At 38.1% G+C, this 27245-nt stretch overlaps 1 protein-coding gene across 1 annotated transcript in view; it reads left to right on the forward strand.

Moving 5' to 3' along the window:
* Window positions 1-769: 769 nt before the first annotated feature.
* Window positions 770-27245, forward strand: part of LOC117416709 (tubulin polyglutamylase TTLL7-like) — a 123996-nt gene continuing 97520 nt past the window's right edge. Inside the window, exon 1 of the mRNA XM_059034694.1 lies at window positions 770-956. The gene's annotated coding sequence lies outside the window, so the exon portion shown is untranslated. The remainder of the gene's footprint in view (window positions 957-27245) is intronic.

Raw genomic sequence — 27245 nt, forward strand, 5'->3', positions numbered from 1 at the left:
CATTAATAAATATTTTCCCTGTTCCAGTTCATGACATGAATGTGTATCCTTTTATTTAATTCATAACCTCAAAATATGATCTCTGAAACGAAGAACAAATGCTAGTTTAATCAATAGCTATAATTATTATGCTGGCATAATTCTGCTAACATACTAGAAACAGGAAAAAGTCCAATCCACCTACTGTATTAATATCCACCAAGGGCAATTTAAGTTATTTTTATTACAGTAACTTAATCACAAAGTATTCATGTAGCTGAGAAAGTGCAGCAGCTATTTTTATAACCCTGGACAGCTCACTCAATAGTACAAGATGACCATAAAACACAGATAGAAGAAGCGTGTAACAACTGTAAAAGCAATGTTTAGAAAAGCTCTATTAATGGTAGGAAACATTAATAACCTAAACATGAGGGCTGTATAGGTAGTCCCTGCTCTCAAGTGCCTCAAGTCCATGGTATAGCCAACCATACTGGTAAACTAGTGTGTCTACTCCTGGCACTGGAAACAGCAACCTTGATAACAAAAGGGGTTGATATGTCCCTAAAATAAATACACTTAAATGTATTAGTGGTTATTTTTTGGATTAAATTGTATTTGGCAAAATAGATAACTAATTTGTTAAATAATATGATTTGGTTTAGGATGCAGCTTGCTTTTCTTCTTATGTAAAACAAATATTAAAATTACAAACACCCCTACTTTGAGAATGATTCAAGCCCAGTCTGCTTTAACCCTCAAAGTCCTTACTATTCAAATGTCTGTACAACGAAAATAACCCAGCAGGAAGGCTGATAAGAGAAATTTGTATGTCACCACCCGCTGCATTAAAATAAATTAAATAACGTACCTGTAATATTTATAAAATAATAAAAACAGGATACACATTGTTTGGATTTAACCAAAGAAAGCTGTAAAACAAATATATTTCCCACAAGGATACTGGATAATAAGAGGTAACTCATTTTTTCTTTAACGTTCATTTTATTTTTTGTAAACGGAGAGATATGTTTAACTGTGTATACAAATGTTGTGCTTTTAAAGAAACTCAGCTTCTGGCTTCATTGATTGCTTTGTTTTTTATGATCTTTTCTGTAGGATACGTGGAAATGGACCACGTTTATTTGGATATGCTATTAAAATATTTTTTCGTGAAAGGCTAATCATTAACAATAAAGCATACATTTCAATGCAGTGCCTTTCCGTGTGACCCAAAATATGACCATTTTCACAAGAGCTTTTATTTAAATGTTGTCATCAACCCAGCAAATGCTGTAGTTATCGCAATGCCAGTGTTTGCATGGATTCACTCAGCATCACTAAGGTACTGCTGTATTTCCGGGATGCAGACATTATCGTATATACACTTGCCGTTAGCTTTTCCTTTAGGTATATATAATTTGTGTTGTCCAGTTATTATAAATATTGCATAGTGTGCCTCCTCTTTACGTTATCCAGTAAGTTAAGTTTTGATTTCGTGGTTACATCAATTACTGCATCTTCCAGTTAAAATACTGTTATAACAAGCATTTACAATATTATTATTATTATTAGATTATCATTAAACTTCAATACAATTTACCAAAAGTCACTACATTAAAGCAGTTGTGGTTATTTTCTAATCGTGATATTCTTTATAAAGGTCATTTATATTACGTCTCAAAATTACTGTCCCAACTCATTTATAATTAAGGAGAATAACAATAAAAAAATAAAATAAAAAAGCAAATAAACAAACAAAAAAAACAACAACAACAAAAAAACAAACAAACAACGAAAACCCCTAATATCTGTTATGGATTGGGTCAAGTAAAACGTTAAACGTTAAATGCGTGCTATCTGATTTTCCATTTGTATGCAAGGATAACTGGCCCTAGTGAGTTGTCTTCACGGTAGAACCAGTGCTCGACTGATGGCCTCTTGAACTGTGACACACCTATTCATAGAGCAGAAGTGATTGAGAATAACGTGATGCGCTCTTTTTAATGTATTTCATGTTCCATGGGTGAAATTATGAACACAATGAAAAATATAATTATGATCTTTACAGTATTTATTGTACGCATGCTTAGGTGATGCTGCTGGAATTCGGTAGGCTATGTAGGCCCTACTTTATAGATTTGTGTAAATTCTTTGGAAACGGCAATACTGTTTTCATTATTACTTAATGGATTACAAACAGATGGGACTTGCTGTGGGGGTGGGGGTGCTGGTAACGAGGAATAGACAAGTGTAAGATAAATGTTCAGACAGATGCTGTTTTTTTTAGACTGCTTCCTTACGTCCATATATATATATATATATATATATATATATATATATATATATATATATATATATATATATATATATATATATTTGCTCAAGTGGCTTATAATTCACACCCCAGCAAACTGCTCACTGTATTCAGTTTATCTTTGGATTGCTGCCAAGGTAAATGAAGTACAATGAAAAGAAACTGTACTGTAGCGTCTATAGAAAAGTGATTTAAGTGAAGCACCCCTTGTTTACTTGCAAAGACTGCATTGTACTGTAATTGTTTCTCAATACTGGTTGTCTTATAGGAAGAGAAAGGAACATCTCTGTAGCAGTGGCGCTGAGATCCTTTTTTTTTTTTTAGCTTTAGTTGAAACACGACTATCAATAATATCACAGTAATAAATTATTGTTCCAACCCTATTATGGAGTTTGTGCAAACTATTGTAGTGATGATTTAGTTCCTATATACAGTAATACGAAAATAAAACTGTGTTGTGGTTGTGGGCTTTTACTGCGCCCTTTCTTGGTGGCCCACTTTGCAATGTAGATTGATTCACATATTAATTACAACAGTATTGCAGAAAAGCATGCATAATATAGTATTTCCACATTTAAACACATTAAAAAAAATCCTTGGATACCATTAGGAATAAAAAAACACAGTCTATACCCACTCTTCAAACTTGCCATTGAAACCAATATCATATTTTATTTTCCCCAAAGCCTCTGCAGAATGTTTTGTGTTCCATAGGTTATTGGTTCTAATATCAAAGTATAATGAGCTACAGGATGACACTTTCAAGAGTTTTACAGCATCTTCTGGTGACTTGTCCAGAGGAGTGGAAGCCGGCCGTTTACTTTACTCCTGTAAGTCGTTCTCAGCTCATTATTGGGGTTAGTAATGTCTGTAAATGACCATGTTGTCACATTTGAATGTTTCTGTGACATGCTAACCCTTGTAAAGGTGTTTTACTTCCCTTTACTGATTTCATCTAAATGTTTGAATTCCAGTGATAAACAGGTTGAGGAACCCATCTTATAACCACGAGGCCCCTGACAGAGGTACACTATACAAACAGGACACACACCTCACTTGAGCATCCTAAGCCAAAGCAAATGAAACATGAAAGCTATCAACAACTTGAGTGAGCTAGGACTACTGATTGATACGCAACTCAAACCCTAAGACCAGCACGACCTCCTTTGTGAATGTCATTATTATTTCCAAAGTTGTCTGCTGTCCTCTGTTTGATCACAAATGCCTGCACAGTACTGTATTCTATATGAATTCCTGTAACTTTCACTTTCACGTCTCACCTTGGATGCATCATTACCACATAATGATCTACAGACCGAACATTAAACATCTTTGCATTCATATTCCCAAAACCCAAATACGAACTTTCACACCAGAAAAATTCTAAAAACGAACAATATTCACCCCAACAATAATCATGTAAACAAGCCTTCAGCTAATTGGACTGTTCTATTCTGTGCCGTTTTTTTTCGGGGCTTTCATTTTTGATATACTGTATGAAATTAGTGTATTTGGTTACTTTCCAAAATGTTTGAGCGTTTTTTTTTTCCTGTCAAAATATGTATAGTAACTTGACAGTACTTGCACACTTAAGTTGTACCATCTTTCCTTTGCTGTCTTCCACAACGAAATCGCTATGGTCATGGGCACATTCTTCTGGGGTTTGTGTGTGTAGGCATTTTTGTACATTTCACCACAATTCTGTTTAAAATCCTCTGTATCTTAACTGTAATACAGATTTAATCCCGCTAACAAGCCTCCGTTCCTGATTGTAATCTCGTTTTAAGTCTCGCAAGCGGAGTCGCCAGTAGAAATGTAGGAATGTTCTGTCACTCAGTAGTTGAATGATTCAATGATAAATACAAGTCAGGAAGGCAGGACATTGCCCAGCAGCACTGGAAAATGTAATTATTATTATTTTTGTAGTAGGTTTTATTTTTTAATGGGAAAAGGGTAAAGTCAACGTGAATTGATTAACCATTTCCACAGTTTTTCCGGTGTTTATTGGCTATCCACGGATTTCATTTTTTTTGTATCGGGGGTGTTTTATCAGGTTTTATCGGTTTAGCGGGGGCAGGGTGGGGGTGGTGAAAGCAACAGGGATCCTCGCAACCCCCTGCAGGCGAGGCATGTCAGTAGGTAGATGCAGAGTCTGCGTCATAGGATGACGTGCTCCCTAGCAACGCATGGACGCCATTCCTCAGAGGGGAAACTAGATTTTTGCCATAGTGTTATCGTTTCTGTCCGACTGAGAAACCTGTTTTACCTTTCAAAACATTAAGAATGGCCTACGATTATGTGGGTATAATTGGTGCTGTTTTTGTTCTTCTTTCAAAAGTAGCATAAATATTAGGTTTTCTAAACATTTTTTTTTTAAATTCACGACTGTGTTTTTTTTTTCAATCGTAGCCTACTGCAGTAGTAGTTTCTGCATGTGAGTTGTATTGTATTGTAGTTAAAATAATATAGGCTACTTATTGATAACTAAAAAAAGCTATACTAATAATGTGCATCATCTCACATTTTAAATATTCTAATAAACTTTACTGTGATCATGTGATTGTGAAGTTTTGCTTTTGTTGTCGTTCCGATATATATATTTTTTGGTTGTTGCATCATTAAAAGACCTAACTTACACTTGTTCACACGTGTGCTTGCAAGAATAAGTAGATAACCTGTTTGTCACTGTTGTTCCGTAGTTAAGGAATATACAACATAAACGTTTTTTCCACTTATCGCAAGTAAAACTGGACATGTACTCTGTCCCACATTTTATATTTTAAAACCTACATACTATATGAAAATATATGTATGGCAAACTGAAGTCATACAAATGTATTATTGTAAAGTTGTGGAACTTTGGATTTTTTTCTGAAGACTTTGAAATAAAAAAGATTGAATATTTCAAAACTGTTTGGAATTATTATTTATTTATTAGCAGACACCCTTATCCAGGGCGACTTACAATTAATATAAGATATCACATTATTTTTACAATCTAAGTAAAGTACCTTGCTCAAGGGTACAGCAGCAGTGTCCTCCACCTAGGATTGAACCCACGACCCTCCGGTCAAGCGTCCAGAGCCCTAACCACTACTCCACCCAGCTTGTTATGCTATGTTCTCGCTAGCCGCTCGCCATTCGCCACAAGCGAAACGTTTTCCCTTGTGGCTCAAGTATTTTTCCCGAAGTTCGCCACAGTGGCGAAGGCTTTGAAAAATGTACTTGTGTAAGACTGCCAGCATATTCAACGTGTGCTGGTAGGTGAATCAATACAGACTGTTTAGTTTGGTTTCATTTTGCCCAATGAAAGCTATTTGGTGTGATCACGTAACATATGCATGCCACAAACTTTGTGTTTGGTGGGAGGACAGAGGCTCTAATTAGAAACAATGCTGCCTGTAAAAAACAAACAAGAAACCCAAAAAAAACATGGCAGCCAGAAACACGCAGCTTCAAGATCACAGCTAAGTTTTTTTTTTTTTTCCTGTTGTTTGCTATCTCTTTAAAATGTGTTGAAATATATTTTGGAAATAGTAACACAGTGGATTCAAAAGAGGAACAATTTAATAAAATAATAAACACATTTATTATTTTAAAAAGAAGGATTCGTCTCACTATGATTTATTGAGTTTTAATGTCAGAATCGATGCAATATTATTGCCAGTAGTCACAAAGAACATGGTAAAAAAAATGTTTTTTAAACACAGTAGTGGCTGTACAATCCTACTAATATTATTAATCACGTTAGTACAAGCTTGTATAAGAACATAAGAACATAAGAAAGTTTACAAACGAGAGGAGGCCATTCAGCCCATCTTGCTCGTTTGGTTGTTAGTAGCTTATTGATACCAGAATCTCATCAAGCAGCTTCTTGAAGGATCCCTGGGTGTCAGCTTCAACAACATTACTGGGGAGTTGGTTCCAGACCCTCACAATTCTCTGTGTAAAAAAGTGCCTCCTATTTTCTGTTCTGAATGCCCCTTTATCTAATGACCCCTGGTCCTTTTTTCTTTTTTCAAGTCAAAGAAGTCCCCCGGGTTGACATTGTCTATACCTTTTAGGATTTTGAATGTTTGAATCAGATCGCCGCGTAGTCTTCTTTGTTCAAGACTGAATAGATTCAATTCTTTTAGCCTGTCTGCATACGACATGCCTTTTAAACCTGGGATAATTCTGGTTGCTCTTCTTTGCACTCTTTCTAGAGCAGCAATATCCTTTTTGTAACAAGGTGACCAGAACTGAACACAATATTCTAGGTGAGGTCTTACTAATGCATTGTAGAGTTTTAACATTACTTACTTGATTTAAATTCAACACTTCTCACAATATATCCAAGCATCTTGTTAGCCTTTTTTATAGCTTCCCCACATTGTCTAGATGAAGACATTTCTGAGTCAACATAAACTCCTAGGTCTTTTTCATAGTTCCCTTCTTCAATTTCACTATCTCCCATATGATATTTATAATGCACATTTTTACTGCCCGCATGCAATACTTTACACTTTTCTCTATTAAATTTCATTTGCCATGTGTCTGCCCAATTTTGAATGCTGTCTAGATCATTTTGAATGACATTTTGAATGCTTCAACAGTGTCTGCCACTCCTCCTATTTTTGTGTCGTCTGCAAATTTAACGAGTTTTCTTACTATATCAGAGTCTAAATCATTAATGTAGATTAGGAATAGCAGAGGACCTAATACTGATCCCTGTGGTACACCACTGGTTACCTCACTCCATTTTGAGGTTTCTCCTCTAATCAGTACTTTCTGTTTTCTACCTGTTAACCACTCCCTAATCCATGTACATGCATTTCCTTGAATCCCTACTGCGTTCAGTTTGAGAATTCATCTTTTATGCGGGACTTTGTCAAAAGCTTTCTGGAAATCTAAATAAACCATGTCATATGCTTTGCAGTTATCCATTTTCAATGTTGCATCCTCAAAAAAGTCAAGCAGGTTAGTTAGACATTATCTCCCTTTCCTAAAACCATGCTGGCTGTCTCCCAGGATATTGTTACCATATAAGTAATTTTCCATTTTGGATCTTATTATAGTTTCCATAAGTTTACATATAATAGAAGTCAGGCTTATTGGTCTGTAGTTACCTGGTTCGGTTTTGTCTCCCTTTTTGTGGATTGGTATTACATTTGCTATTCTCCAGTCTGTTGGTACAACCCCTGTGTCAAGAGACTGTTGCATGATCTTGGTTAGCGGTTTGTAAATAACTTCTTTCATTTATTTGAGTACTATTGGGAGGATCTCATCCGGCCCAGGGGATTTGTTTATTTTAAGAGCTCCTAGTCCCTTTAACACTTCTGCCTCTGTTATGCTAAAGTTATTTAAAACTGGATAGGAACAGGTCGACATGTGGGGCATGTTGTCCGTGTCCTCCTTTGTAAAAACCTGTGAAAAGTAATCATTTAATATATTTGCTATTTTTTTTTCTTCATCTATGATTTTGCCATTTGTGTCTCTTAGACATTTAACCTCCTCTTTGAATGTTCTCTTGCTGTTATAATATTGGAAAAACATTTTGGAATTGGTTTTAGTCCCATTAGCAATATTGATTTCTATCTCTCTCTTGGCCTTTCTAATTTCCTTTTTGACTTGTGTTTGCAGTTCCAAGTACTCTTTCTGTGTGCTTTGTTTTTGGTCCCTTTTAAACGCTCTGTAAAGTGCCTTTTTTCGCTGAATATTTTTTTTAATTGATCTATTAAACCATTTTGGCCATTTTGTTTTAGATTTAGATTTGTCTACTTTTGGGATGTAATTGTTTTGTGCCTCTAGTACTACATTTTTAAAAAACAGCCACCCTTTTTCTGTGGATGTTTTCTCTATTTTACTCCAATCTACTTCTGTTAGTCTCTGTTTCATACCTTTGTAGTTTGCTTTTCTAAAATTGTAAACCTTAGCTTTAGTCATTACTTTTGGGGTTTTAAAAAATATTTCAAATGAGACCATGTTATGGTCTGAGTTTGCCAATGGCTCTCTGACCTCTGTTTTAGTTATTCTGTCTTCATTATTTGAAAAGACTAAGTCAAGGCATGCCTCCCCTCTAGTCGGTGCCTTGACAAATTGCGTTAGGAAGCAGTCATTTGTCATTTCCACCATTTCAATTTCGTCCGTCGTGCCCCCCATTGGGATTTCCCATTTTATACAGGGGAAGTTGAAATCCCCCATTAGTATGGCTTCTCCTTTTCTACACGCATTTCGAATGTCATTGTATAACAGATTATTTTGCTCAGCGTCTGAATTTGGCGGTCTATAGCATGCTCCTATTATTATGCCCTTTGAATTTGTGTCCATTATTCTGACCCATATTGATTCTGCATTGTTTTCTTTGTCCTGATTTAACACCTGGGCTTCAAGGCTATTTCTTATGTATAGCGCTACCCCTCCGCCTCTTCTGTCCTGCCTGTCTTTCCTATACAGTGCGTACCCACTAATATTATATTCGTCTCCATCACTCTCAGACAACCAAGTTTCTGTAACACCTATCACGTCGTAGTTACTTGTTAGTGCAGTAGCTTCAAGTTCTAACATTTTGTTTCTGAGACTTCTAGCATTAAGATAAATACATTTAATAGTGGTCTTACCTGAGTTGATGCTCTTGTTTTGATGTAGTCTCCCTTCTGTTTTTTTGTTTTCTCCCCCCTTCCTTTCTAGTTTAAATGCTTCTGTACCGCCTGAAGGATCCTTTCTCCGAGTAGATTGGTTCCCTTTCTGTTTAAGTGCAGTCCGTCCCACCTGTATAGATAGTCCTTGTTGTAGAAAGTGCTCCAATGTTCAAGAAAGGTGAAGCCTTCCTGTGTGCACCACGATTTCAGCCATGCATTTTGATTTTGTATTTCCAGCTGTCCATATGGTCCTTTGCAAGGCGCCGGCAGTATCCCAGAAAAGACCACAGTTTTGGTCTTGTCTTTTAATTTCCTTCCTAGCTCTCTGAATTTGTTTTGCAGGGATCTTGGCCTGTCTCTTCCAATGTTGTTTGTACCAATGTGGACGACTACTACCGGGTCATCTCCTGTTCGTTCTAGGAACCTGTCCACATTCTCAGTGATGTGCTTGACTGAGGCTCCTGGAAGGCAGCACACTGTTGTAGTAAGGGGGTCCAAACTGCGAACTGAACTTGCTGTGTTTCTCAGTATGGAGTCCCCAACAATCATGACCTCCCTTCTTTTTGCTGCCTGGTCAGCACTGTTTATAGGGTCCTGGGTGTTGTTTCTTTCATTAGTCCCACATAAATATTAATGCCTACCTGACCAACCACAGCTCTAGTTACATTCTCGTGATGACCAAAACCAACATCACGAGAATGTAACTAGAGCTGTGGTTGGTCAGGTAGGCATTAATATTTATGTGGGACTAAGTTTGGCATTTATTAAATGGGAATCAGAGTAATAGTGCAATTTAAATATAATATGTGTGTGTATTGTAAATGGTAGGGTCTGGCATTTAAATATCTGCGTGTTTTCAAATAAAATACACATCTTTTTGCCTTGCTGAAACAGTATGTTTATAACTTGTTTATAGTATTGTTAAGTGGCTAAAGTTTTTCCAGTGTGGCTAAAAAATGTTACGTTACTTTAGCCACAGTGGCTAACTAAATGAAGTGTTAGAGGGAACATAGTTATGGTATAATAATAAAGTTGGTTGTTACAGAGCTGTGTATCAGGGGCGCACCCAGGATCTAGTCTCGTCCGTCAACAGAGGAGAATGTGGTAATAAAGTTCAGTGAAGTTCAATCTCGTCTCTGTGTTGCATACATTACACGCACCAAACTAAAGAACATGCTGTCACAACCAACTCATTGAAGACTATTGAGAGCTGAAACAAGTATTTTAAGCAAACTAATTTCTCACATAAAGGAATAATCAGCAATGTTTCACAGGATTATTATTATTTTTTGTCTGTTACGCAAACTGAAAACACAGCATAACAGCCTGAATACAGTGTCATTTTTCCAGGTAACAACGTAACAGCCCGTTAAGCTTAACAGCTTGTCAAGTGACCTCAGAGATTGGTTATACCTCCATGGTAAGAGACTGTGGCAAAGTGGTGAATGGTTACAGATGTGTGCAGTGCAGAACAGATACAAAATACACAGACAATGATTTCCAGGTGCAAGGGTGTTTATTGTTAATTACAATGTCCAGAGCCTTAGGGCAAACACCTGTAAATAATAAATGTTGGAAGTGATACAGCGGCGTCTATCACTTAGTTTGTAATCCTCAGGTTTGACCCAAAACCAATAACAAAAGTCCCGTTCTTTCCTCACCCACACATAACACAGAACACAAAACACAGTGTTTATTTAGTGCGTGAAACTAGTGATCGTGGTGAAAAGTACGTTGTGAAACAGGGAAGTGCTGGTGTCTGGGTTTGTTGCTGGCCTGCGGCTGCAGCTCCGGATAGTGTGAGTAGTCTTAAGAAACAAAATAAACAGTTTTTACTGACAAAACAAGCAAACACAACACTCAGGTTTTTATTATCACAGCGGTCTCCTTCTAAGTTGTTCTGACCATTTACAAAGGAACCGATCACTGACGCTATGTCCCCTATTTATATCCTTGCTCTAGGTTAACGAGCGCATCCACTCCTCCAATCCTCAGATGCCATGCCGTTTACCGTCTGGGTCATTGAGTTTGGGTATTGTAGCTCTGCCCCTTTCTTAAATGACCGACTTCCACCTACCCTAAGGAAAAAATTGTCGTGCCATTTAGTTAAGGGTACTCTGTTCCTTTTACACAGTGTCCTCACAGGTCGAGAGGGAGATCTAACACCAAGAATCATTCGATCTCTGTCACAGAGACGCTTGCATTCAACTTTTGCTTTGGTCATCTGGGCATTTAACAAAAAAATCCCATACAGCAGAGGGTTTCGAGACATTTCTTTCAATACAGCTTACGCTACAACGCTTTGCTGTCGAGATGGAGAATGAAGGTTTGCCTCTGGATAAACGAGCTGGAGGTGGGAGTGACGGACTGTGCACAGTTTTCAAAATTAAAATTATTAGTGTCATCGTATATTTTGTATGTTTCAAACACATTATACCATAGCACTTCTCTTACACTGTCTTGTACACTAGATATTCAGTACATATTTTGCTGAAGCACTACAACCGCACCGCCCCAGTGCTTTGGATACTATACCCTGCTCCATTTTGTAGCGGATTTTAATTGTTTACGTAATATGCATTATACAAATCAAAAGATTGAATTTTGCATGTGAGTGACATTTAATGTGTCATTTAATGCTTGTATTCTGCTTTTGTTTTATCCAATTCGTTAAATAATTAAAATGCAGTACAAAAAAAAGCACAAATCCCGAATTAAAGATGAACTTTTATTCAAAATCCGTCTGACATGAATCGTTTCAAAGTGCACCAAATCTTAATCCAACATTCAAGAATCACAAACTGGAGTTTTTATTCCAAATCAACCCAACATGAAAAGTTAATCACATCCTCAATATTCTTTTCGATGTTTGTATGTTTGGTTGCTGAACAAGCCAAAAAACAAGTTCTTTTTGACAACCTATATTCACGAGAGAGATATGTCTGCGTTACTACTTTTATCAAACGATCAATATAGTGTCCAGCTTTGTTGCAACATAAAATGATTTTTGTTTCGGAGGCGTAGTTACACAACGCGTGTTTTTTATTAAGTCAAAAGAGTTGATTTCACTGAGGAGCTGGCATCCCGTGCATACACACAGGGATGTTGACAGTGTGTGTATATTGTAATAAAAATCTTTAACGCTATGAGAATGAGCCTTCAGTCGATTCAGGACCAAACTCGATCTTATTATACTAATAAATGATCTGCCAATTGTTATCTAACAATTAACAGGTCGCTGTAGGCCACGACCTACGCTGCTAAAACGAATGAATTTTTTAAAAGAATCTCGGGATAGAACTGTTCTGTGTCTGCTCATTCGCTTCTCTCTGCTTCTCAACAACAACAAACATGAAACACAGCCCCTCCTACTCCCAGCGTTCCTGCACTTCACAGACCTCACATACGTTACAATATTATCTTTTTAAAATTTTTTTATTTGGGGTCCAAGGTTTGTTGTAATGAAGGGCGTTATAGCGAGGGTGTGCTGTATATAGCACATGTTATGGTTAGTATTTGATAACATTAGTTCACTTTCCCTTGGTGCAGAATGCACAGATTTTTCACAGACCACCACCAGTTTCGGATAAAAAATATGTCTACTACAAACTAAACCAGTATCCGTACTATAGGTATTGATAAACATTACATTTTGTGCAAAATGTAATTGTATTAATGAGCAATGGTATTTACTATACTATATTTCAGAATTGATAGATAGCATCTACAGTAGGATGTTATTTGGAAGCACTAATGTAGCTTGTTGATATGCTGTGTGTTATTTACTGTAGCAGATGAATGAAGATTTTGCTCACTAATGTAGTCCCTGAATCTCTGTGGTAGCCCTTCTCAGTATCCATGATAAAACCAACGTGTGCAAGAAAAGTTCTGTTTTGCATTCAATTGGTTAATTCTGTAACCTCCGGAGCTGTTTCTTTTTCTTCAGCTATGGTCAAAAGTTTTGCATCACCTTATAGAAATAACTAATTTTGGATTATAAAGTCGAATAAAACCAGCTGAATAATGTTACGTTAACATATTGAATTACATACTGTTTTGTAGCTTTCCATATACTTCATGAAAAACTGACAGAAATGGAAAAATGTGACGTTTTGAAATCTAACATGAAATACTGTACTAATTATGGCTTTGTGGCAGGGTGCCCCGCCCCTGTGTGTATTTTGTGTTTTGTGTTTTATGTTGTCTGTTACATGTATTATTGTAGTGGTGCACAGAGTGTGGGTTATGTAGCACAGGTGATGTAAAATGTAGATTTGTATTTAGACATGGGGAAATGCACAACCACTTCATGTGCAGATTAAAATGGGTATTTGTATGGGGGCTTGGGAAGTGCACAATGAGTCCACGCGCAGAGATTCAGAGATTCAGTTGAATGATTGATTAGCAATCGAGTCTCGGCACAGCTGCATAAAAGAATGAATGTTTCACGCACACTGGGGTTGGATGTACAGTGAGGAGGTACCGGAGAGAGAGGAGAGAAACAGACAATAATAACAATTGCTGTTTGTGCTGGAAGCACCAGCATTGTACTTGTTGTTTGTTAGTGTTGTTATTGTTGTTTGTCTATTTGTTTTGGCCACCGGGCTGTTTTGTTTGTTCTGTGTTGTAGTTTTACCAAACAGACTGTGTCCATTTAGTTCCCGGTCTGACGTCACCACGTGAGCCTTCCTGTCACAGGCTTCTGGTAGACTTTTGTGATATCATTTTGTAGTTTCTTTGATAACATGATGTTAAATAAAAGATCAGGACTATGTTCATATACTGGTAGTTTTTTCTTTTTTTTAATTATGTCTCAATCCTAAAATTCTAGGTGATGCAAAACCTTTTTGCTAGAGCTGTAATATCAATTGTCAGTAATGATTGATATGGCATGCCAAATTATCATTTAGAGATATCTCAATTGAATTTATAGATATCTCTAAATCATTTCCAGATATCTCTAAATTAGGGCTGTCAAGCAATTAAAAAAATTAATCGTAATTAACCTCGCGATTTTAAAAAATAATCTTAGTTAATCTTGGTTTTAATCGCATATTTAATTGAAACAATTATTTCATCCATCTCATTCGTTTTATTACTGATGCTATTATTATTATTATTATTATTATTATTATTATTATTATTATTTTAAAGTTCTTCTTATCTGCTGACCCCACATGTCCCTGGTTGTTCCATGAGATTAGAAAATGCTAATCTTCTGACAGTCTGTGACAGGGTGGCTGGGCGGTGACAGAAGCAGGAACTAAAAACCGACACCAGGCACTGCAGTTTCAAAATAATATTAAGACGTGGCGGCGCCGTTTATTTAAATACAACAAATAAATCAAATATTTTTAACACAAAAACACTTGCTCACAGAGCAAAATAAAAATGTTAAACAAAAATAATCACGAACACAAAATAAACTGGTCAGACTGGGCAATCGCCTTCACTGAACCTACGGTAAGTTTTAGCTCTTTGATTCTCCACTCGCTCTCTCATTCCTCCTCTGAACTCCCACCTCGAGCTGGAGCGCTGCAGGCTTTTTATACCGTGGCCGGGGGGTTTAACTAGCTAGCAATTATTCTATTACCCCTCGGCCACAATCTGCACGAGTTTATTAATTAAACTGCTGTGGATGGGGCTTCCCATCCACGCGGCTAAACAAACTAAAACACACGGCTACGCCGTCATTTAAATACATTTCTAAATAAATACAAATAAACAATAATAAAACCTGCGGCGCTTCGCCGTCATATATAAATAAATCATAACGATAATAATAATACAAAACACTGAAGGACGGCACGTCGCTCATCCTATATAATAATAAAACAAACAAATACAAAATAACTGCTGCGGGGGGAGCTGGTCTCCTGGCCTCCCCCCCGCCTCTTCATGGCCGGCAGCTCCCCTCTGTGGGGCTCTGGCCACAGTGTTTCCTGCCGCGAAAATGCGGCTGGGGGAGCTGGTCTCCTGACCTCCCCCCTTTTCTTCATGGCTGGCAGCTCCCCTTCATGGGGCTCCGGCCACAGTGTAGCGACCCCAGGCGAAGCAGAGCCGGCGACAACTCCAGGCGAAGCAGGACTCTCGGCTCCTCCCCTTCTTGCTGCGAAGGCGGCAGGGGCTCCTCCCCTTCTGGCTGCGTAGGCGGCAGGGGCTCCTCCCCTTCTGGCTGCGAAGGTGGCCGGGGCTCCTCCCCTTCTGGCTGCAGCGGGGGAACCAGCAGGCATGCTCCCTCTGCTGGTGGCGGCGAGGGAGGCGGAACCAGCAGGTACTCTACCTCAGCTGGTGGAGGTGGGAGCGACACACAGTCCTCCCTCAGAGGTGGAACCAGCAGGAACTCTACCTCTGCTGGCAGAGGTGGGAGTGACACACAGTCCTCCCAGGGTGGTGGAGGTGGAACCAGCAGGAACTCTCCCTCTGCTGGCAGAGGTGGGAGTGACAGAGTCCTTCCAGGATGGTGGAGGTGGAACCAGCAGGTATTCTCCCTCTGCTGGCGCATACCTGGGCTGTGGATGTTCGGCCTTCCCCCTCTTGGGCTGTGGACGCACCGACTCCTCCCTCTTGGGCTGTGGACGGACCGACTCCTCCCTCTTGGGCTGTGGACGCACCGACTCCCCCCTCTTGGGCTGTGGACGTTCGGGCTCTTCCCACTCAGGCACAGGACGTTCGGGCTCCTCCCACTCAGGCGCAGGATGTTCGGGCTCCTCCCTCTTGGGTGCTGGAGCTGGCTGGGTCTGGTCTACTGTCCAGAACCACTCTGCCGCATCCCCCACCAGGCCCTGGTTCCAGGCCTCCTCATACTGAGGCTCTCCATAGGGGCAGTCCTCCCTGTCATGCCCGAACTCGCCACAGGCGTCGCACATGGGGGCCTGTGAAGGATGGCTTGCAGTGGTGAGGTGTGGTGACGTCACAGACCAGAAACACAGACTCAGGAAGTAGCAGGTGAGAGCTACGGCGTTCAGCTTCTTTTATTAAATAATAAATCAAAAACAAAAGATTTAAACAAACACAAAACAGAAACAAAAGGGCACGTTGGCCAAACAAATAAGCGTACTGGTTTTACCACCAGCACGATACTTAGCAGTTGTTTTTAAATTTAGTTTTCTCTCGCCTCGCTCTCGTCGCTCTCACTCCTAATACACCCTACCCAGCACTGACAGCTGCAGGTTCTTATACTCTGGCCGAGGGGTTAACTAGCTGTTAATTATCTTATTACCCCTCGGCCAAAGTCTGCATGAATATAGTAAGGATGAGTGACTGTCAGCTAGTTAAATCAGTAGATGATCAGCCACGCATCCTCACGAGGTTTTTAAAATATAAAAACAATAACAAATACGCAGCGCTCTTATCCGCGCCGCAAACAATAATACAAATAATAAAACAGTGCACAAATATATATATATATATATATAGGGGCGGGACACTCCGCCACAGGGCCCGTTCAGCCGCCCAGTCTGGGGGTCCAAACTGACTGGGGACCCGGGACCACCACCTCTTGTTCAGCTACTGCTGCTGTTGTTGCAGCTCTCTGCAGCTGTTCCTCCTTCCCATCCTCTTTCCTCCCATTCTCCTTCCTCCCCTTCTTCCTCCTCACTCCACAAGTAATAATCGAATAAAACGAAAAAAAAAAAACCTGCAGTACCCTCTTCTGCCTGAGTCCAGGAGGCGCTGGTGATCCCACCCTGGACACCACGTGTGACAGGGTGGCTGGGCGGTGACGTCAGACAGAAGCAGGAACTAAAAACTGACACCAGGCACTGCAGTTTCAAAATAATATTAAGACGCGGCGGCGCCGTTTATTTAAATACAAAAAATAAATCAAATATTTTTAACACAAAAACAGAGGAAAATAAAAATGTTAAACAAAAATAATCACAAACACAAAATAAACTGGTCAGACTGGGCAATCGCCTTCACTGAACCTACGGTAAGTTTTAGCTCTTTGATTCTCCACTCACTCTCTCGTTCCTCCTCTGAACTCCCACCTCGAGCTGGAGCGCTGCAGGCTTTTTATACCGTGGCCGAGGGATTTAACTAGCTAGCAAAAATATGGGGCTTCCCATCCACGCGACTAAACAAACTAAAACACACGGCTACGCCGTCTTTTAAAATACATTTCTAAATCAATACAAATAAACAATAATAAAACCTGCGGCACTTCGCCGTCATATAAAAATAAATCATAACGATTTAATAATAAAACAAACAAATACAAAATAACACAGGGGCGAAGGGGGAGACCCCGTTCTAAAAATAAATAAATATATTTAAACAGCAGGGCTTACTACCGCCCTACTACACAGTCCCTAAAATTCGTTTGAACTCTGTCGGAGCCGGGGCATTTAGTTATAATGCCCCTTGTCTTTGGAACTTGCTCCCAATTCATATCAGGGATGCGAACACAATTGAATCTTTTAACTCCTGTTTGAAAACGTATTTGTTTGGGTCTGCTTATTTGTAGCTGGATTATATATTAAGCCGGGTCCACACCTGAGCGATCAGTTGCGCAACCCAATTGGTCCCGAAATCGCGCAACTCAGTTGCGAGCAATTGCTGTGTCCACATCTGAGCTATTACTTGTGCAATAAGGTACCTGCGTGTACAAGTTTCATTTTTTTTATGATAACTGAGGTGACAGGGTTTTTTTTCTTTTTTTTAATTAGCGCTTCTTTATGACAGGATATGCAAGCCGTGCAGTCAGCATTGTAAGAACCAATCAAAGTTTGCGAATTACCACGTGATCGCTTATGTCTACAGAAGTCGCTCAGGAGGTTTCTTGGAAAGTAGAGCCCGGCTCTACTTCAAGCAACTGGTTGCACAACAGCTCGCAACTGGTTGCAGGGACTTCCACATATAAGCGACTCGGTTGCATGCAACTAAGTTGCGCAACTGATTGGTCAGGTGTGGACCCGGCTTTAGACACAGTCTTTTTATAGTTTTTTTTGTAAATGCTTGCATGAAGAGCACTATATAAGTGAAATTTGTTTTATTATTATTATTATTATTATTATTATTATTATTATTATTATTATTATTATTATACTATTACCTCTCTAAGGTCAAATGTGAAACTAGCTTATAACTCTTTACAGTGCACATAGGGTTATGGTTACTATACAGCACATTTAGAAACCCATATATGCTTGGATGAAAAAATATTTTGTCTTGTGTTCACGGGACGCACAGAATGGGAAATGGACTCAGACATGCATTTTCGCTGTAATCTATTACACTGCAGCAAAATGACCGTGAAATACTTGCTTGTTTAAAAAAAAAAGAAAAAAAAAAAAGGTTCTGCAATATAACAGCATTGATAAAGGTACACTCCAGTCCTGTAGGTGGCAGCAATAAGCCTCATATTTTTACTTTTAGGCCCTGTCCACACTACATAACCGAACTCGAGAACCATACTCAAAAATGTTTTAATTAATCCAGCTCAAAGCGTCCACACAAAAGTACTGTTTCATGTTTAGACTGGCGTAATGCGTACACACACTATTACTATTAAAATAGTTTGGTTGCATTTCCTAGCAGCGCAATGACCAGTGGAAATTAATACGATAGTATCCCACCATGCACTGTATTTTATTTTAAAATAATGTGTTATGCACCATGTTAACAGAGGTCCATATTGCTATGAAATAAAACAAGTATTTTGGAAAAAAGTAAATATCAACACACACACACAAAAGTAGGTCTTGAAGTTTTCCAGTTTTATTTTTAATCCGGTGAGGTCCCTTTAAACAAATTTAGCTGATTCTGTTTCATAATTAAACTCAGAAAAAGCTGTTAATTACAAAACAATCTTTAATTTTACCTTCATATCTTGCCTGAGCCTTATTCTGGTCCCTTTAATTTTATTGCAAACACGGCTGACAAATGATGTGAATTGTTCATCCCCGATCCTACTTTTAACTTGCATTACATTTTCACCTAATTTAACATTGTGTTCTTGTTATTTTCCCCTCTAGTTTAACAGGGATGTCCTGACAGATTTTTTTCAGCATAAAAATGAATACCTAGTGCAGAGTATACACTGATAGCAAGTCAGTTGTCAATCAGAGGGTTTTTGCTAAGCAGTCAGCATCTTCAGGAGATTCTCATGAAGAAGATTGCTCATCTGCATCTCAGCCATCTACTTCTGACTACGAGTACTACAGTGACCGAAGCAGTTGCAAGCAGTAGTAATGCAGAAAAACGCAAACAAAATTTTTTTTTTTTTATAATTTTGAATGGGAGATGAAATATCCGTGGCTTGTTTATCAATACAGCAAGATGTACTGTAGTGTGTGTGAAAGAGCTTCAGGGCAAAAAAAAAAGCATATACACACGGATGTACAGAGTTTCAAGAATCTTTGCTCAGAAAGACACAGTCACGGCGATGCTGTTGCTGTTATTGGAATGCAGAAAAATATGAAAACACACATAAGTGTGCTTTCCATCCATTTATCGAGCGAGTTTATAAGTTACTCGGTAAAATTTGCTACAAAAATAGTAGCGACATAGGTTTTCCATCCACTGCAAATTCATTTGTGATGTCATAGCCTAATTTGCATGTGTCGCTACATTTTCAGGTTATTTGCAAGAAACATACTCGCTAGATGATTTTCCATAATTTTTTTTTTTACTCGCTCGCTAGTCTAATCAATGAACCTTGGCCCTGTTCCACATACGCAGTTCACAAAACCAACAATAAAATGTACATCCCGTATGGTGAAAACTGAACCTGCTGTGAGTGTCAAAAATGATGTAAATACGTGTTGCATACGTAAAAGGTACTTACAAAGGTAAAGGTATAAAACCGGCAGCATTGTTTTCACATATTTCCCACTAGTTTAAAGGTTGCTTATTCTATTTCTGCTCTTTTGTTAGAAGTCTTCCAATTTTGTGTAGCACAGTGTACTAGGATGCATACTAAACTGCATAAGCAGAAAGAAAAGTATATATAATGGACCCTCTTATTAAGAACAAAAGACAATTACACATTCTGTTTGTTTAACTTCATTTTAAAGCTGAGGGAACACAGAGCCACTTTGTTGCTTGGAACTTGGTTTCAGGAGACTAGGTTTCAAGCCACTGAATGTCGCACCAGTGGAGACTTGAGGAGACTAGTGGTGCCAAATCAGCCAATCAAAAGCCCACTTTTAAAATGGGAGAAAATCATTACTGAATAAAGAATAAGAAGATTAACAAATTCCGACATTATTTCTTAGTTTGTGTTATTATTGTGTACATCCCAAATGATACAAAATAATACTGACAGTTCTCTCATTTACAAATTGTAGTCAGGGGAGGATGTTTACTGAGTAATTTATTTTAAATAAATATCTTTAGCAAAAGGTGACGCATTCAATAAGATTTGCTTGTGTGATTGTCAGGCAAATCAGCACATTTTTGGCAGTGACACGACAAAAAAAAAAAAAAAAACTAATACTTGTGATTGGTTTATATTTGGGGAACCCCCCGATACAGTCCATATATGGATAGTATTCATCACGTGATTTGAATTAATGTATAATATGATTCAGAAGGATTCCCTAAAATAGTCAGGGAGCAGACTACTTGTTCGTAGAAAACAAATTCATGATTTAAATAGCACAGTTTAATAACATAATACACATTCAAACAACTCACACACTAGGAAATTAAGTTTCTACCTCTTTATTTATCAGTAGTCTAATATAAAATAAAAAGGTACATTTCTTTTACATTTTATATATAGATATAGATATACATATTTAATTATTAATATTAATGTATTTTTTTTTTTTTTTACCTTATTCGTGTTGATTTGTACCAGTTGGGTGTCAAAGCAAAATTTTTAAAAAAAAGTAGTTTATTCCATAACCAGTGAGAGTAACAATCAATCAAGAGAAAAACTGTGCAGGACATTTTAATAAAAAACACAATAACAGCAGTGCGTTTCTAAAACGCAGATGTAAAAGACAACATTTCCCCTTTTTATCCCTATCCAATAATTTTGTTTATACTACAAAGTCGTTTTATGCAATGTGTAAAAATGGTTCTACTGCTCCCTGCATCCTCTTTAAAAACAAAATAATCCCCCGCAGAGGTCTCAGTATCCCATATAGCAATGCGCACTTCCCTGGTAGCGACTCACTAATCGGTATCAGAGCATCTTACCTGTAGACTCTCAGCCAGGAATTTGGACAAGTAAAACACATGCTAAAATATCATGGTTTTAAGACCATGGATGAGGCCTGCAGGGTTTTTATTGAGAGCTATTCCGACATCTTTCTTGCTTTCGCAAAACTTGCAGCAATTGCAATTATGATTCCTGTATCTTGTGTACCAGCAGAACAGGGTTTTAGCTGTCAGAACAGAGTGCAGACCAGCAAACACTCTCGTTTACGTGAGGATCATCTAAAACATGATAATTTCAATGGAAGCTCCTGAGAATTATTAAGACTGATTTGGAAAGAGCACGAGTCATTTTTTGACTTGGGTGCTAAAAGCAAAATTTAAAGAACTTTTAAACAGCAAAACTGTAAATAGTTATGATGTTGACAGCGACCGCAGAGACAGTGGTACGATTGATTTTTACGTTGTGAATGGGGGATTTGCAAAAGAAAACCTTTCATGGTAAGCTTGTCTTTATGTCTATTTTTACTACCATTATTTATGCTGTGTACTGTTTTGCATGTTAACTTTGTTAATCTGAAATAGTTACAATGGAAAATAATGTAACTATGTTGATACAATATGTAAAAATGCAGATGTTATGGTTGAAAACGCAGATTTTGAGATGGTATGCTTTTTACAAATTTACATTTTTAAAAGCTAGCGCGACCTCTGCATCTCATTAAATGGTCCCGCAAATTAGTTGTGTTACCGAGTATCCCAAACATTACTTTCTTTACTTTTCTTTCTTGCCGTCTTACTTTAGAAAACAATTGTCAAACATCAAAAGGCATTGTAGCTCGTTCAATAGAGAATTTGTAATTCTAGCACACTCTCTTAACTCCTGCACAGATCCAATCACAGGGGGCGGGGCAGGGCAGGGGGGAAAAGGTGAACTCAATCTCATGCAGATTCAGTGAGTCAAACCTGAGGGGAGCAGAGAAGCTGTGCGCTTAATGCAAAAAATAATGACCAATTCCAAATTGAATAAAAAATAAAAGCTTTTCTTTGCTTAAAACCCTTTACACAAAAACGATGCACAGTTTTGATTATCGATAGTTGTCTAACGATGTGATGCATCGATAAATCTAAATACTCAAATTGATCAGGAAGTTATTTCGAGATACCTCTAAATGACAGCGTACCATGCTAGCAAAACGTTATTTAAAGATATCTGTAAATCAATTTGAGATATCTTTATTTTGTTCTTGGCTATCTCAAAATGAAATTAAGATATCTTCAAAATAGTTTATTTACAGATATCGCATATTCATTTAAAGATATCTGCAAATGATTTACAGACATCTCTAAATATGTCAAGATATCTATAAATGCAGTTTGAGATATCTCTAAATGATCATTTGGCTTGCCATAGTAGACAAAGAAAGATTAACAGCCTTTGACTGCTGACTTTCCAGCACATTCACTGCATCACTGTCCCTGCAGGACAGGTACTGTAGTATTATTTTTAACTTGTACTGCTTGTTTCCACCAGGACGGATTCAACAGCATCTAATTATAACGTGTCATATTATGTAGCCACTGCAATGCCATCAGTTTAATTTTAGATTTTGTTGAAACATAAGACCTGCACTGATGTGAAACCAATTGCAAAAGGGTAGTTTTTATAGCCTGCAGTATGATACAGTAGTTGCTTGTTTCTGATGGAATATAATGGTGTAGTTTTACACAGTTTGGAACAATTTTCCTAAGCTATGAAGGTTGCAGGCCACATGCACAGTTAACCTCCTGCTGATGTAGGTTGTAGTGGGCCATATCAGTTTAGTTTAGTCTGTGTGCCTGCAGCTGAACATTCACTGTAAACACTTTAAGCTAACAAGGTTTGCTTTCAGAAGAAAAATATCGCTAAAAATAGTAGACCCTAAGAATGACATTATATAGTGTAATATATGATTGTAGGACATTGCAGGAATCTAGGATTCCCTTAGTATTAATAGGATAAGGGTAATGGGAAAAATGGTCTGCTTACTGTATGTGGATTTTAAAGAAAACTGGTGCTCTTCTAAAGAAACTTCATTGTATTCTGCACTGTTCAGTGCTTTATGTTTATAAACGTAAATACCGCCTTGTTTAATTGATTGCCAACACAAGGGGGAGACTTTAGACAATGACTATCAGCTCCAAGACTGGCCAAGGTCCCTACTGTCTACCTGTCTGACATGACATTACCACGTTCTGAGATAATAAATATCACTTCAGAACTGGCAGCCTGGAGCTGGGATGCCACTGACTTAAAGTTTTCAATTCACTTTCCATTGATTACTGGTCTAGCCTAAGTGATGTGGACAATTGCAATTATAGAACAGAAGTTGAGCAAAAGTTATATAGAGTATTGAATGAACTTGTAACAATGTGTCTTCCAGGTACCATTGGAAACAGTGATACTGATTAAGCTTAGAAAGAAAAAAAAAATGCCGTAAGCTCTCTAATATTTTTGTTTGTTTCAGTACAGTTATTTCAGAAAAGGAAAAACATTCCAAAGGAAAATTTCCCCCCATTGGATGAAATATTTACTAAATATTGCCACATTATGTTGTCCATGTATATTGAATTCTGTGTTGGCCCACTTGTGCAATTTTCCCTATTTCATGTAGTTTTTTTGTACTTGGCTTCCATTTTGTTAATATCATCTTTTAATTTATCACGTCTCATAATGCTGAAGAACATAGTGAAGACTGCATGAAACCAGAAGACATAGTGAAGTTGTTTTAAGGTGCTCACATTAACCTTTTCACAACCAAGCATTTTTTATTGGGATGCTCCCCCAGGACCAGGCGCTTTTTGGCTGTAGTTGACTCTCGTCCTATAAAAATTCACTAAAAATCAATTTTTTACAGTAGCATCAGAACACTCTGAGGAACTATAAAATACTCCAGAAACCATACAAACTTTTCACTTTTTTTTTCAACACAATTTTTTTTTAAAGTAATTTTTATTATGTATTCTGCTTAGAGATACATGTATAAAAACGTATTATTCTTTGACCCAAGGGACCTTACAATACTTCCTGAAAGTTTTGTTGAAAAGTATTGATGCAAATTAAGTCTGCTAAATAAACATAATAATAATAATAATAATAATAATAATAATAATAATAATAATAATAATAATAAATTACAAGACATTGTTTCACCTGAGTAAATGCAATGACATAATACATGTTTATTCTCAGGGTCTTTATAAGCAATAATGGACACTACTCTCGATTTATTTTCTCAAAATAAATATTTATAAATAAAATAATAGTTACTCATTTCATTATTATCAATAGTAAGGAAAAAAAATGTATTTCTTGATATTTATAAATGTTGTAAAAACACATATTAAAATACATGAGAATAAATGTTCTAATATAATTGTAAGTCAAATACATCAGATTTACATTGTTTCCCTTTTTTTATTTGCTCTAAACAAGTTCCTGTGATGTTTTTTTTCTGCTTTTGTCTCTGCCTGGCTGCTGTAAACTGTCTTTAGACACCAAATGCCCCTCTCAGTGACGTCACACGGGGAAAAAAAAACTATCAGGAAGTGAACGTCAGTCCCTCCCCTATCCATTGATGTGTGTTTCAAGCCTGTTCTGCAAAGTATGGTGGCCCTGTAAGTCTAAAAAACGAAGTGCTTTTTTTATCGGGTTTTACATGATTGCGGTCCTAGAAGCCCACTATGATCGTGTTAACACGATCCCGGTCCTTAAAGAGTTAAAAGAAATGGATGCAAAATAGGAAAAAATAAGAATGTTACACTAGATAAGTTCATTTCTGCAAATATAGTGAAAGAGTGAAAAGAAAACTGCCAATCTAAGCGACTCTGGGCTCAGGATGCAAGAATACATGGCTTCAGTACTTGCCCCTTCTACCAGATCCTCATACTCTACAGGTTGGGCTTGTTATGTAACTTTCTGCAGGATTAATCCTACTCCATTTAACCAGGACTGGATCATGGCTTTCATAGTTCATGGAAAGGATTCTTTACATCTGGCACCAGCTACAATCAAATCATATTTGTCAGGAATTCAACACCAATTTCGTTTGATGTCCATCGCGTCTCCAACTATACTATCAATTTCCAAGAGCTCTCCGGCTGCATCTTCTGCTTGCCTGCCTGTCTCTGTAGACATTCTTGGCAATTTGATTTAAATTCTCCGTCAAGGCTGCTTTTCTCCAATTGATGATTTAACAATGGAAGCCATATGCCTGCAGTGCCTATAGTAAGTATTTACCCCCCCTTGGACGTTTTCACAGTTTGTTGTGTTACAACCTGAAATCTTGATGCATTTAAATGGGATTTTTTTTCCTTTGATTTACACAACCTACTGAACACTTTCAATGTGTGAAAAAATGGGGGGGGGAACAAATCAATTAAAATAGAAACCTGAAAAGTCTTCATTAGGTAAGTATTCACCCCATTTGCTATGACACTCCTAAATAAGCTCAGGTGCAACCAATTGCCTTCAGAATTCACACAATAAGTTAAATGGAGTCCAATAAAAGTGGTTCACACGATCTCAGTTTAAATACACCTGTCTCTGTGAGGTATCACAGTTGGGTAGTGCATTCAAAGCAAAGATACTACCATGAAGACCAAGGAGCTTTCAAAACAACTCTGGGATAAAGTTGTGGAAAGGCACAGATCAGGGGAGGGGTATAAAAAGATTTCAAAGGCATTGAATATCCCTTGGAGCACAGTCAAGTCGATCGTTAAGAAGTGGAAGCTATACGGCACCACCCAGAATCTGCTTAGAGCAGGCCATCCTCCCAAACTGAGCAGCCGGGTAAGAAAGGCATTGGTTGGAGAAGCCACCAAGAGGCCAATGACAACTCTGAAAGACCTACAGCGTTCCATGGCTGAGATGGGAGAAACTGTCCATGTGTCAACAATAGCTGAGGTACTCCACAAATCTGGCCTGCATGGAAAAGTGGCAAGAAGGAAGCCATTTCTGAAAAAAGCCCATGTAAAATCCCACTTGGAATTTGCAGAAAGGCATGTGGGAGACTCTAAAAAGATGTGGCGAAAGATTCTGTGGTCCGATGAAACAAAAATTGAACTTTTTGGCATAAATGCAAAGCGTTATGTCTGGTGCAAACCCAACACAGCACATCACTCAGGTAACACCATCCCTAATGTGAAGCATGGTGGTGGAAGCATCATGCTATGGGAATGCTTTTCATTGGCAGGGACTGGGAAGCTTGTCAGGGTAGAGGGCAAAATGGATGGAGCTAAATACAGGCAAATCCTTGAGGAAAACCTGCTTCAGTCTGCAAAAGACCTAAGACTGGGATGGAGATTCACCTTTCAGCAGGACAATGACCCCAAGCACACAGCCAGTGACTGTCCTAGAGTGGCCCAGTCATAGCCCGGTCTTTAATCCGATTGAGAATCTGTGGCAAGACTTGAAGATTGCTGTTCACCAACGATCCACATCCAACATGACGGAGCTCAAACAATTTTGCCAACAAGAATGGGCGAATATTGGTAGAGATGAACCTGGTAGAGACTCACCCCAAAAGGCTTACAGCTGTAATTGCTGCCAAAGGTGGTTCTACCAAGTTTTGACTCGGGGGTGAATACTTATCTAACCAAGACATTTCAGTTTTTTTATTTTTCATTAACTGTTGTTTCACAATAAAAATTCTGTTGCCTCTTCAAAGTGTTGAGTAGGTTGTGTAAATCAAAGGAAAAAAAAATCCCATTTAAATGCATCAAGATTTCAGGTTGTAACACAACAAACTGAAAATGTCCAAGGGGGATGAATACTTACTGTAGGCACTGTATCTGCATTTTTTGGGTTTTTTGAGATGCTCCGAATATACAGTTCCTTCTGTTTTCAGTTTTCCTACTCTGATTATTTGCTACAGTGATCTCATGCATATTGTAGATCTGCATTTTATTCTCTTCCTACGCATTTCAAAAACAGGTCAGCTTCGGCAAGAACAATGTATTCAGCTTTCAAAATTGACTCTCCTCTATGCTCATATGCTTCCATGCTGAAATATATTACAGAACGTAAACCCAAATATTCCTCAACCCCCTGTTCATCAATGCAAGACGGTCTGTTGTATCAAGGCATTGGTTTTCTTCTCATCTCGCCACTTTGGTTTCCAGAGCAGGACTTCCCCCACGATTCTTCACTCATTCATTCAGAATCCATTGCTAGTATGTCC

Source organism: Acipenser ruthenus, chromosome 12 (assembly GCF_902713425.1).
Source record: "Acipenser ruthenus chromosome 12, fAciRut3.2 maternal haplotype, whole genome shotgun sequence".
In the NCBI taxonomy this organism is placed as follows: Eukaryota; Metazoa; Chordata; class Actinopteri; order Acipenseriformes; family Acipenseridae; genus Acipenser; species Acipenser ruthenus.